We start from the raw sequence: 12,152 nt of genomic DNA, 5'->3' as shown, positions 1-12,152 counted from the left end.
TTTTCTGAAGTATATTTTGTAAATTTGGTCTGATTTTTACAAATTTCTTTCATATCTGCTTATCTGAAAATATCGTAATTTTGACATCATATTTAAGGGACAATTTTGTTGGTATTATTTTTCCATTCAGAGTTGTATATGTATCATCCCATTTCCTTCTTGTTTGCATGGTTTCTGCTGAAAAATCAGAGCTTAGTCTTATTGGTTCTCTTTTGCAGGTAACTTACGTTTTTTTTTTTTTCCGAGCTGCTGTCAGGATTCTTTCCTTGTCTTTGGTTTTGGAGAGTTTGGTTATGATATGACTTGTTGAATGCTCATCTTCTTGTCTTTCACGATGTTAAGAAAATTCTCTTCCAACAATTCTTTGACAATTTTCTCTGCTTTTACTTATTTGTTTATTTATGTATTTATTTTGTCTCTTCCTATTCTGCAAGTCATTCCTCTCATGATGTTCCACATAAATATTAGGCTTTCTTTGGATCTTTTTGTTTTTGTTTTTTTCCTGATTGTTTCTTTAGCAGGTTACTATTTAGAGATTTGTCTTCAAGCTCACAATTCTGGCTTTCCATTGATTCAATGTTACTCCTTTGCTTTTTCAGTATATTATCTGTTTCTGAGATCTTAGTTTTAATCTTCTAGATTTGTTTGATGTTTTAGTATGGTTTCTAATTTTTTACTTAGTTGGTCAGTTTGTTCTTGCAATGTTTTCCTGAATTCGTCTAAAGATTTTTCTGTGTTTCCCTTGATTTTGTCTTCAGCTTTTATGATCTAGCTCTCAATCCATTGAAGAGATCTAAATACAATTCTTAAAAATTCCTTATAAGATAATTTAAATGTGATTTCTTCCTCAAAAACATTTTTTTGGCTCTGTATTTGGATCACTTGTTAGAGTCACTCTGTCTTGTTTCTTTGTGTGAACTGAAATTGTCTGTTTCTTCTGAGGCATTGTGGTATTGCTGTATTTGTATTTAATTGATTACTGTATGTTGGTATGTTCGTAGGTACTTATCATCTGTCTTCTGGTACATGTGATAGAGTATATGAGTACACAGTTCTCTGTTCATTGTTCATGTAGCACAGTTGAAGGCGGGTTTGGCTGGTGTTGTTTGCTGTCTATCTATGAACAGGCAGTATAGGAGCAGACAGAGATAGTTGTCCTTGCCCAATAGGTGGGGCTGCAGGATGTATGGGTGTGGTTGGGTTTAGTTGCTAATCCAGAATTCGTTCCTGTCATCTCAGAAGGTAGCTGAGATCAGGGGATTTGTTCCAGGAATGAATTCTTTCTGCCCCAGAGGACAGATAGGGGCAAGGCAGCTTGGCTATGGAAGGAGTTCTTGGTCTCTCGGGGTGACTGAGATATGGCACTATGTGTTCAGATGGTCTGATGAGGCAGAGTTCAGGCACCTCCAGACTTGAAGGAGGCACACTCAGTGAGGTCTCTACCTCTAACAGAGTCAGAGCTGTGCCGGGCATGAGATGTCACTGGTTGATGGGCAAGTGAGGGTGGAAACTGACCATGCTTCTGGTCACCAGGAAGGTATGGGGAACAAAGGAAGATCCAGCCTTTCTTGTCACAAGATATTGAAGTGCATTTATCTTGTCAGATCACTGTTTCAATTGAAAATTGCTTACAAAAGTTCAAAATGGCTGTGGGGTGTCAGGCCAATTGACGTCTCCTGTCTGTCTCCTTTCTCACCTTTTTTGTTCTACTTCTTCTCCTAGTCGATATGCAGTCTACTTCTCTATCCTTTCATCTGAAGGCTTAGGGTTCCAGTATTCTAATTTGTATCTATTTCATTTGTTCTCTTATGTCTTTGTTATGGAGGGTCTGTGTATCATGTCTGCCTAATCTGCCATCTTTACAGAAGTCAATTGCTTCATTTTATTTCACTAACTCTTTATGCTACAGAATATTCCAAACATACATAAAAGTAGACAGAATTTTACAACAATCCCCAAGCTGTCAGCCCATGTATGGCCTATTCTTCCCCCTTCATCTACTTCCCCCCTCTTATTATTTTGAAGCAAATTTAAGACATCATATCGTTTCATCTAAATATTTCACATATGGAAAAATATAATCACAAAATGATTATCCTGGGTGCTCTGAGAGTGGGATAAATGCCAATTAAACCATAACTTATTACTAGCATCAAATATCCAATCACAGATCAAAGTTTGTGAACCCATGTGCACAGAAAATTCCTAAATAGCACCAGAATGTTTTGTTTTATTTTTTAATTGTTCTTTAAAAAATAATCAGATCCAAGTAGGCCCACTCTTGTAATCTATAGCTGACACAGTCTTTCCTAATATTTGTTGAGAAATGTCCTGAGTACAGCTAGGAGGCTAGTTGAATTGGGAAAATCCACATTCTTGGTCATTCATTTCACTGTCTTCAGGACCTTTACAAAGGCACATGAAAGATTTTCTAAGTCGTCTCACCTATGCTCCAGAGTGGGTGTGGGAGGAGGCAGTGACCTTCCTTCTCTTTGAACAGTCACTAGATCAGTTCTGGACCTTTGATGGGGCCATCCTGCTGGTCACAGGTTCTCATATCCCAGCAGGAGCATGTCACCTCTGAACACTGTCCTAGGAGGATTTGGGAGCACTTCTTATTCAAAACAGTAGCTAGCAGCTCCTTTGCTGGTTCAGTGAACACACACCAGTATCCTTAGTATCTTCAAGATTCACTCCTCCATGAATCATCCTGGCCTTGCCTTCCTCTTATCTTTATCAACCATAGTCAGTTGGGTCTCCTGGCAGATGCTGGACAAGCCCCAGTCCTCCAGGTCTGTGTTTTCTCTCCCATGTCCATGGTTTACCACTCTGCTGGGGATGAGGGAAGACGGTTCCAGGAAGTGAAGATTTAGGGGCTAGTTACAACTTCTGAATGCTCAGTAACTTGGTCTTAGGGTTGGGGCACAGGGAGATTCTCCTCTGGATACTCTTGGGATAAAACCCCTTTGGGAAGTCCAGTGTTTCATTCATATCACTCTAGTTATTTTTACAAGGGCAGGCTGGTACAGGACCTGTGTGCTGACCCTGCTTGGTCCCTGCCCAGTGGGCCTGTCTGGCTCCTTCTCCCATCCAGGCTCCTTAGTCTCTCAGAGAGCAAGTCATTACATGGTGGCAGCCAGGTCTGTTACTGCCTGTGAGCTCTGCTGGGGCAGGTGAGGAGCCAGCAACACCACTGGGTGCACACAGATTGGAGTCAGGCTCCCAGGTGCCCTTCTCTGAGTCTCCCTTTTCTAGCTAAAGGCTCAATATGTATGAATGCAAAACATATAGGAAAGAACTGTCCAAAACATCTATCCCAACCCTTTGTTGTTGTTAAGTGCCGTGGAGTCAGTTTCGACCCATAGCAATCCTACACAGGGTTTTCAAGGAGTGGTTCATAGTTTGAACTACTGGCCTTGATGCTAGCAGTCCAGGGTTTATCCTATAGCATCGCACCAGAATTTCTAGTCCAACTCTAGTCTCCCTTTAAAGAGAAAGGATCCTAGATTGCTATTACCAGAGAATCAGGGGAAAAAGTCTGACCTGGTTTTCTAGAAAGAACTGAAGATTTCTAAAGAACAGTATTGATCAGGGAAGAGAATGGCCCAGTGGAGGGACGGAGTGACTCTTCAATTAATGTCAGCCACACTGGCCTGGGGTAATGATGGAGGTATAAAAAGAGAATGACCCATAGTTGATTATGGTCCAATGGTAACCAAGCAACCCAGGCCCTCCTGGACACAAATACAGGTCCCTCCCTAGTGGTGCTCACATTTTAGTGGAAGAAAAGGATAGATCAGTAAGAAAGAACAGGGCTTTGTGAAGGGCCATACTAGCCCTGTGTAGCTACCAGAAAAGACTCTCTAGAAGATGAAATATTTGGTGGGAAACCTGAGGTGAGGGGAGGATGTGGAGAAGGGAGAGGGCAGCTGCAGGAACAAGAACTCATAGGCCACTTTACTACCATAATCATGGGAATTAGCTACATAGATGATGACACTGTCTATCTGCCTGTCTGTATGTGTGTTGGTCTCTCTCTCTCTCACACACACCATAGACCTGTATTGGTGGAAACTTTGTCCCTGGGGAAGGCAGGCAGAGCTTAGCAGAAATGTGAGACAGAGGCGCAGAGAAGGGTGGGCGGTGTCCTGCTGAGTTCCTGGGGTGGAGGCTTTAGAGAGTAGCTGGTGGACTGTTCAGAAAGACTTGGAAGGACTCTGGTCTAACAGACCCACTTTGGAGCCCACAGGTGACGTGGGACAGGAGGGGCCTCTCCCTCTGCTACCACACTTGAGGAGCTTCTAGGGACAGTCCCTGGTGAGACAGTGTTCTCCCCATGCTTCCTGGGCCATTAGTGGTTGAGGGAGGTCAATTAATGGAGAGGTGAGAAGTATAGAACAGAGGACACTGCGGGTTAATGCAGCTGGTGGGACCTGGGGAAGCTGCCAGTCATTGTGGAGAAACCAAGAGTATATTGCTATGGGGCAAGGAATCTTTGGATAGCTGACTCAAATCTCCCAAGGATTGTTCCTGTTCAGCTTCACAGAGAATCTGGAAGCTCAGATGAAGTGGTGTTGCTGGTCTGTTGCTTGGCTGTCCTGCTAGACTTTCTCCAATAACTACCGGAACCTTCTAATTGTAAGGGTGGGCCTGAACCAGGCTCCATATGGTATGAGAGAGCCCCAACACCCTTTCAAGTGGTCCTGAGCTGACCTTTCCTCAATTTGAAAGCATCTCTGGGAGTTCCTGACAGCACTTGCTCTAGATCTAGAGCACAGCCCAGGGTGATGAAACAGGTCAGTCCCAAAGTCAGTCCCTTCCTTCTTGCTGCCTTGTCCAACACAGGTGGCAAGTATCTGTTGCTGTGAGGCCTACATCCAGAGCTCCCAGCATACAAACACACACACATGCTATGTTTCCTCCCTGAGGGATTGCATTCTTGAAAGCTAATGCCTTTGATGCCTGAGCCATCCTACCACCATGCCCCACTATACTGTGGAAGGCAGAAGGAATGGGGCAGGTGAATGGGGCAGAGGAAGTGCTTGTCTTGGTGAATTCAGAAAGCTGAGTGCAAGCACAGGGAATAGCAGCAGTCCTAAGTGGGGTCCTAACTGCTGTGGGAGAAGGCACAGGTTTCTCACAGGCATTGTCTAGAATCCTCAGGGCCTGCATGTGGACTAGCAAGTCCCTGGGTCCTTCTGAAATCCAAAGGCCATAAAATCCTGGAGCAAGACATATTCAACATCCTGTAGGGGCAGAGGGACTACCACTTCATTTGTAGATGTAGACACTGAGGTTTCAGAAGGTCAGGCCTGTGTTCTTTTGCAGAGAGCTTGTCTTCCAGTGCCTGGCTGTTTGGTTCACTGCTCCCCAAACTATGTGCAGAGACACAGCTTGGTCTCCTCAGTGTACAGTGTGGTCATCAGGACCCTTAGGATTGGTACACTGCTAAGACGAATCTCACAGTATACAAGGAGTCATGTTCCTAGGTAGAGGTGACACTTTTCACCCACTTCAAAAATTATTCTCCTTTTAAAACAGCAACACTTCTCGGTCATTTGACCAGGTTTCCTATATGGATGGGGTCATTGAGAGGAGTAATTGATTTAACAGTCACTTTAGGGACACATCTTAAGGGAATGAGAAATTCCCAGTGGTTTGATAGTTGGGGTCTCTGCTCCCCCAATATATCAAGGAGGAAGGTAGGCCGTAGGTACGGCTGAGTGCAGGCCATAGGCAGCCTTCGCTTTGACAGCTGCTGCTGCAGAAGTTTGATGAATGCTTGGACTGCAGTTTCCTGAGACATCATAAAACACAGCAGAGCATTCCTGGAGGGGATGAAGCTGGGGCTAATGCAGTCCCCCTTATCTCTAACTCCATTGGGAGAAAAGACTTTTCTGCGAAGCAGTTGCCCACTCTCTCTTTTTACTGCAGTGAGATTTTGTCATAGCAAGGACATACCCCTTAAAAGCTCAGTGGTGGAGTATCAATCCTGGAGGAGATTTAAAAATGGGGTAAGCACACAATTTTGTTTATAGTCATGATGTAGAACTCTGTCAGAAATGGCCCTGATGTAGATGAGCTCCACTCATTCACCAGGGTCACAGTTGCTTTTCTATCTCTGGAGAAAGGTGGGACAGTGTGGGGGGCAGGGCAAACTTGATGGAAGAGGAGGCAAGGAGTTATGTTGTTTTGTTCAAATCTTCACTACATCCTCTACTGCACTGGGATCAAGGACCTGTTATTAATCCTTTCTGAGCCTTATTTTCCTTGTCATAAAATAGTGATGATAATTATGCTACATGTCTCACAAGTAGAGGTCAGGGGTAATTAAATTTATCTGAGAAAAATATTTGGTGTGGAGCTTGCAGCAAGGTGACGTTTTATGGAAGTTCTTGTCATTAGGAGGACTGATGGAAGACTGGGGCATTTGATCAGTTACCACCTCAAAAGGGTGGGTAACTGAGCCTGGAATAGCCCTCTCTGATTTAGATTTATAAGAGGATCTTTGGAGCCCTAAAGCCCTCTGTAATCAGAGCACATGGGTGGACACTGGTGCTAGAAGAGGAGAGACTGGGACTGGAGGTCACAGTGGGACACCTAAGTCCTGCTTCCAAAATCAACATCCTGTTGTCTGAACTCTGTGGGCAGAACATTTTCTTCCATGGCATCTCTTCTTCACATTTTGAGGCCCAGTACTTTCTTCTCATGCCTGACATAGCATATTGAATGAATAAAGAGTTGGACAAATGCTAATTGTGTTAAATTTATTTCATGCTGCTTGATAGTGGATTCCATATTACATCAAGCTTTGCAGCTGATAAAGTACTTTGTGGGCTCTATATCCCTGTGAGGAGCAACAGACAAAGGCAGGGGAATTACTGTGATAATTTTTTTACAGGGCACAGGCTGTTAGAACCTCAAAGAGCATGCAGCTCTCTTGAGAACTGGATGGGGAGTAATTTGTCCAGTGATAGAGACCAAGTCTGGTGAGGGAAGAATGTGGGAGGGGGATACCCAGAACTCAGGTACCTGAGTTCTTAGGTAAGGGTTCTCTCCTTATTTACTTATTTATGCATTTTTTTGCTTTATAAATTTTTCTCTTTAGCACTTTTTTAAGTGCTTAAAAAAAAAGTACCTCCCCTCCTTCTGTAGTATGTTGTTAAGTGCCAATGAGCCGATTCTGACTCATAGTTTCTGAGGAGCCACTGGTGGGTTTGAATCACTGACTTGCAGTTAGCAATCCAGTACTCACCCACATTTTCAATTTAAAGACTTTAAAATCTTTATTGCCATTCAATTAATATATGCAAAGCTATATATACTACTCTAACTACTGTTTTAGCCGCATTTCTCCAGTTTTTGTATATAATAGTCAGCTGTTCTACAATGCTGAATGATTTGAAATTTCATTTTGATTTCAGTCATTTTGAAACATATTCTTTGTGTAAGTACTTCTTAATTATCTGGCTTTCAACGTAGTCCTTTTAGGTCAGAGATTATGAACTTTGTAAGATCATTCTTTGAAAATTCATGGGACTTTCTTTATAATTTACTTCAAGAATACCTTGTGTTTTTTAATGTGTGCTTGAAAAACATCTTTGTTTTTAAAGTTTTTATTGTGAATTGAGTGAAAGTTTACAGGGCAGATCATCAGTTTTACATTCAACAAATCATATACTTTATTTATTACAATGATTACAATTCCTTCCATGTACCATCAGTTAACAATATTTATTTATCTCTATTCATCAGTGTTTCTCTATTAATTTTAGCTTTTTTTTTTTTTTTTTTAAAGCACTCAGGCATATGTAATAATTTAAACCACCAAAGAGCACATTCTGCAAGTCTACCTCCTGGCCACCAGCTCTCAGTCCCTCTCTTTCTATGAACCCAGAGTCCTCAGCTGCTCCCTCTCTCCATGTCACCATCTCTGCCTCCATCTCTGGTGTCATTACTTCTCTGGATAAGGTCCCACATTCCACTTGTGCTCTTGTCCCTTGATGTTCCTAAGGTCTTCTGTTTCTGGACTGTAAGATTAACTAGTCTCTCATTTTTTGTTTTACAAAACTTCTACCTTTACAATTGTGACAATTGCAATTAGTCCTGATAACAATTACTCACTATTGAATCATAAGAATTGTATCCCCATCTCTTTTTACCAGACTCATCTAGACAAGGTCAGTGAGGACTCTATTGCTCCCCTGTCCCCACTTTTAAACTTAACTCCCTCTTGAAACCTTGTAAGCCAGTCACTTCTTTCCTTTATTGCCCCCTCATTTTAGGTAGTCATTGTCTAAGTTGCCCATCCCTATCTACCCTGTATACAGAGCTGATAGCATAGCTATCAGTGAAAACTCCTTCTCTCTCTGTTGGTATTTTGAGCTACAACATCCACAAGTATAGCTCAAAGTCATCAAATTGTAGCAATTTACCTTCATTTCCTTTACCAATTATTTTATTATTTTATTTTTTTATCTTCCTGTAGTCAAGTTCTGATTAACAAGCCATCGAGGCTAGGTTGAATGGGTACTATCTGCAAGTTTGGGTGTTCTTGTGCGTCTCCCCTTACTTCTTATCAGCTGGAAGCTTCACTCTCAGCTCTAGCCTTCTGTGGCTATGTCCTTGTCCTTAGAGTTCAGGTGTTCCCAGGTCTCACCTCACTTTGGACCAACCAGCCCTTCCTCTTCTCTCTCTCATATCCAGGCCAATGGGAGTCTATGGAACGTAGTTGAATTCAGCCCATTTCTTCATTGCTGCCTTTCCTCCTCTTCCAATCAACAGTAGACCAGTGTGGTCACCAGCAAGCTTACATGCCTGCTCCTGTGTGCCCTTTGAGTTTTAGTCTTAGAGGGGGCTTTGTCCTGAAGGGACTTGATTGCTTGCCATGACAGGTTCCCGGTGAACAGCTTGCTTATTCTTGTAGTAGTCAATCATACTGCCATATTTTGTTTTGGGTTTTTCCTGATGCTCTTTATTTGAAGATGTATCTTCTGTCACTTTAGCTGTTCCAGGCTGGTCTGCTCATCCTTTCTGGTGGGAATGTCCCACCTCAGAAGCCCCAGTATTCCTCCTAAGGTCCTATACTCTGCAAAGGCTCCTTAGGAGGCTTACTTCACTGGGCAAATTGTAGAACCTCCTTTAGGTATTCCAATCAATTTTAGGCTGAAGTCAAGCTTTACAAGTTTTCTGTAATCATGTTTCCTGACTTTTCTTTCTATCCCACTTAAGTGTCTATTTTACAATAGTTTTTGCTGTTGTTGTTATGTGCTGTGGAGTCGGTTCTGACTCATAGCGACCCTGTACAGGGTGTCTGAGGCTGTGAATCTTTACAGGAGCAGAAAGCCTCATCTTTCTCCCACGGAATGGCTGGTATTTTCAAACTGCTGACCTTGAGGTTCATAGCCTGATTTGTAACCACTAGGGAAACCAATATTCAGAAGACAGTCAAGCATCTCAGTATTATTTCCCCTCTTTAGGCTATGTCTCAATCTCTGTATCACAGAACCCTGTTGTTCCAAGGTTGAGCATGCATCACTATTTACCTCTGTCCCATTTAGCCCATGCAAATTTGAAAAGAATCTTGATATCCAAGCTTATGTTAGCTTACTTTTATATGTGTGTGTGTGCTTCCTTGGGCTATTCAGTTTTTTTCTTTCTTTTTTAACTTTTTTTTTTTGTGTGTGTGTGTTTTGAGTGAAAGTTTATATAACAAATTAGTTTTTCATTCAGCAATTCATACACATTTTTGTTTCAATTGCAATCCCAATATTATAATCCACCACTTGTCTATCAGTTTGTCATACTGTGGTGGCTTGTGTTTAGCTGTGATGTTGGAATTCCACTGGCATTTTAAGTACCAACAGGGTCACCATGGTGGACAGATTTCAGCAATGATTTCTAAGACTAGAAAGGAGGAGAAGCAGATCACTTCTGAAAGGTTAGCCACTGAAAACCTTATGAATAACAATGGAGCATTATTTGATAAAGAACCTGAATATGTGCTCCACAGATTGGAAGGCACGCAAAATATGACTGGGGAAAAGCTGCCTCCTCAAATTAGAGCTGATCGTAATGATGTGGATAAGAGTAAAGCCTTCTTTTCTAATGGGGCACAACTCAAAATGAGAAGAAACAATTGCAAATATCCATTTATAATCAGGAAGTAGAATGTGTGAAGCATGAACCTAGGAAAATTTGAAGTCATCAAAAATGAAACGGAACACGTAAAGAAAAAATTCAACCTAGACTTGCAATATTGAAAATCATTGTGTAGCACTATAGGATAAGCACTGGATTGGTAAACACATTGTTTGCAGTTCAAATTCACCAGTCACTCTCAGAAACCCTATACAGAGTCACTATAAGTTGGATCGACAATACACAACAGCAATAGACAAAATATTGAACAATGTAGGAAATATCAAAAGAAGATGGAAGGAATACAGAGAGTCACGGCACCAAAAAGATTTGGCCAATTTCAAGAGGTAGCATATGACCAATAACTGATGATATAGAAGGAAGAAGGCCAAGCTACATTGAAGGTATTGGCAATAAACAAGACTCTAAGAATTGATGGAATGCAAACTGAAATGTTTCAACAAACTGATGCAGTGTTGGAGGCTATCATGTGCCAAGAAATTTGGAAGACAGGAAACTGGCCAACCAACAGGAAAAGATCCATATTGTGTCCAGTGGAATGCAGAAATCATCAAACAATATCATTATCATATGCAGGTAAAATTTTGTGGAAGATAATTTAAAAATGGTTGCAGTAGTACATGACAGGGAGCTGCCAGAAATTCAAGCTGATGCAGAAGAGGGCATGGGACCAGGAATATCATTGCTGATGCCAGGTGGATTTTGGCTGAAAGCAGAGAATATCAGAAAGATGTTTACTTATGCTTTGTTGACTATGCAAAGGCATTTGACTATATGGATTATACAAACTACGGATAACATTGGGAAGAATGGGTATTCCTGAACACTTAATTGTAATCATGAGGAATCTGTACCAAGAGGTAGCCATTCAAACAGAACAGGGGGATACTGAATGATTTAAAATCAGGAAAAGTATGTGTCAGGATTGTATTCTTTCATCAAATGTATTCAATCTGTTGCTGTTACTGTTAAGTGACATCTAAAGTAGTTTGAACTTTAAGGACCGTGATTCAAGCTCACCAGCTGCTCCTCAGAAACCCTATGCAGGGTGTCTATGGGTTGGGACTGACTCTACGGCACTTAACACCAACAAGTTGGTTCTGACTCATAACGACCCTGTATAAGGTTTCAGAGGAGTGCCTGGTGGGTTTGAACTGTCAGTAGTGCTGTTGCCAATCCAGTGTTTACCCTACATTGCCATAGGTAAAGCAAATAATCTGATAAACTGGACTATGGAGAATGTAGCAAAAGGTTCAAGGAAGACTCAATGGCAACCTGCAATATGCAGATGACACATACTTGCTTGCTGGAAGCAAACTAAATAGAAACCCTTACAAATGGGTCAAAAAATAGCATCATGATAAACAGAGCAAAAACTGAAGTGATCAATGATCTCATTTTGCTTGAATCAACACTCATGGAAGAAGCGGTTAAGAAAGCAAATGACATATTACATTTGGTGAATCTGCTGCAAAAGACTTCTTAAAAAGTGTTAGAGAGTAATTATGCCACTTTGAGGCTGTACCTTATCCAACCATATTATTTTCAGTAACTTCTTATGTGTGGGAAAACTGAACAATGAATAAGGAAGTCTGCAGAAGAACCAATGCACTTGAATTATGGTGTTGGTGAAGAATATTAAAAATACCATGTTCTACCAGAAAAATGAACAAATTTGCTCCTTGGAAGTGACGATGGTGAGACTTCTTTCTTGGGCTTTAGAAGAGGACCAGTCCCTGGAGAAGGAGATCATATTTGGTAAAGTCAAAGGTCAACAAAACAGAGGAATACCCTCAATGAGAGGGCTTGACACAGTGGGAACAACAATGGACTCAAACAGAAGAAGATCTGTGAAAATTGTGAAAAACTGGGCAGTGTTTGATTCTAATGTACGTTTAGGGTCTCTATGAGTCAGAACTGAGTAGATGGCAGCTAACAACAACCACAACATAAGAGCACTCATCCCACTTCTTTCCTGTGTTTTCCATTTC

Source organism: Chrysochloris asiatica, unplaced genomic scaffold (assembly GCF_000296735.1).
Source record: "Chrysochloris asiatica unplaced genomic scaffold, ChrAsi1.0 scaffold00356, whole genome shotgun sequence".
Lineage (NCBI taxonomy): Eukaryota > Metazoa > Chordata > Mammalia > Afrosoricida > Chrysochloridae > Chrysochloris > Chrysochloris asiatica.
The sequence above is the reverse complement of the archived record's forward strand: the minus strand, read 5'-3'. Positions refer to the sequence as shown.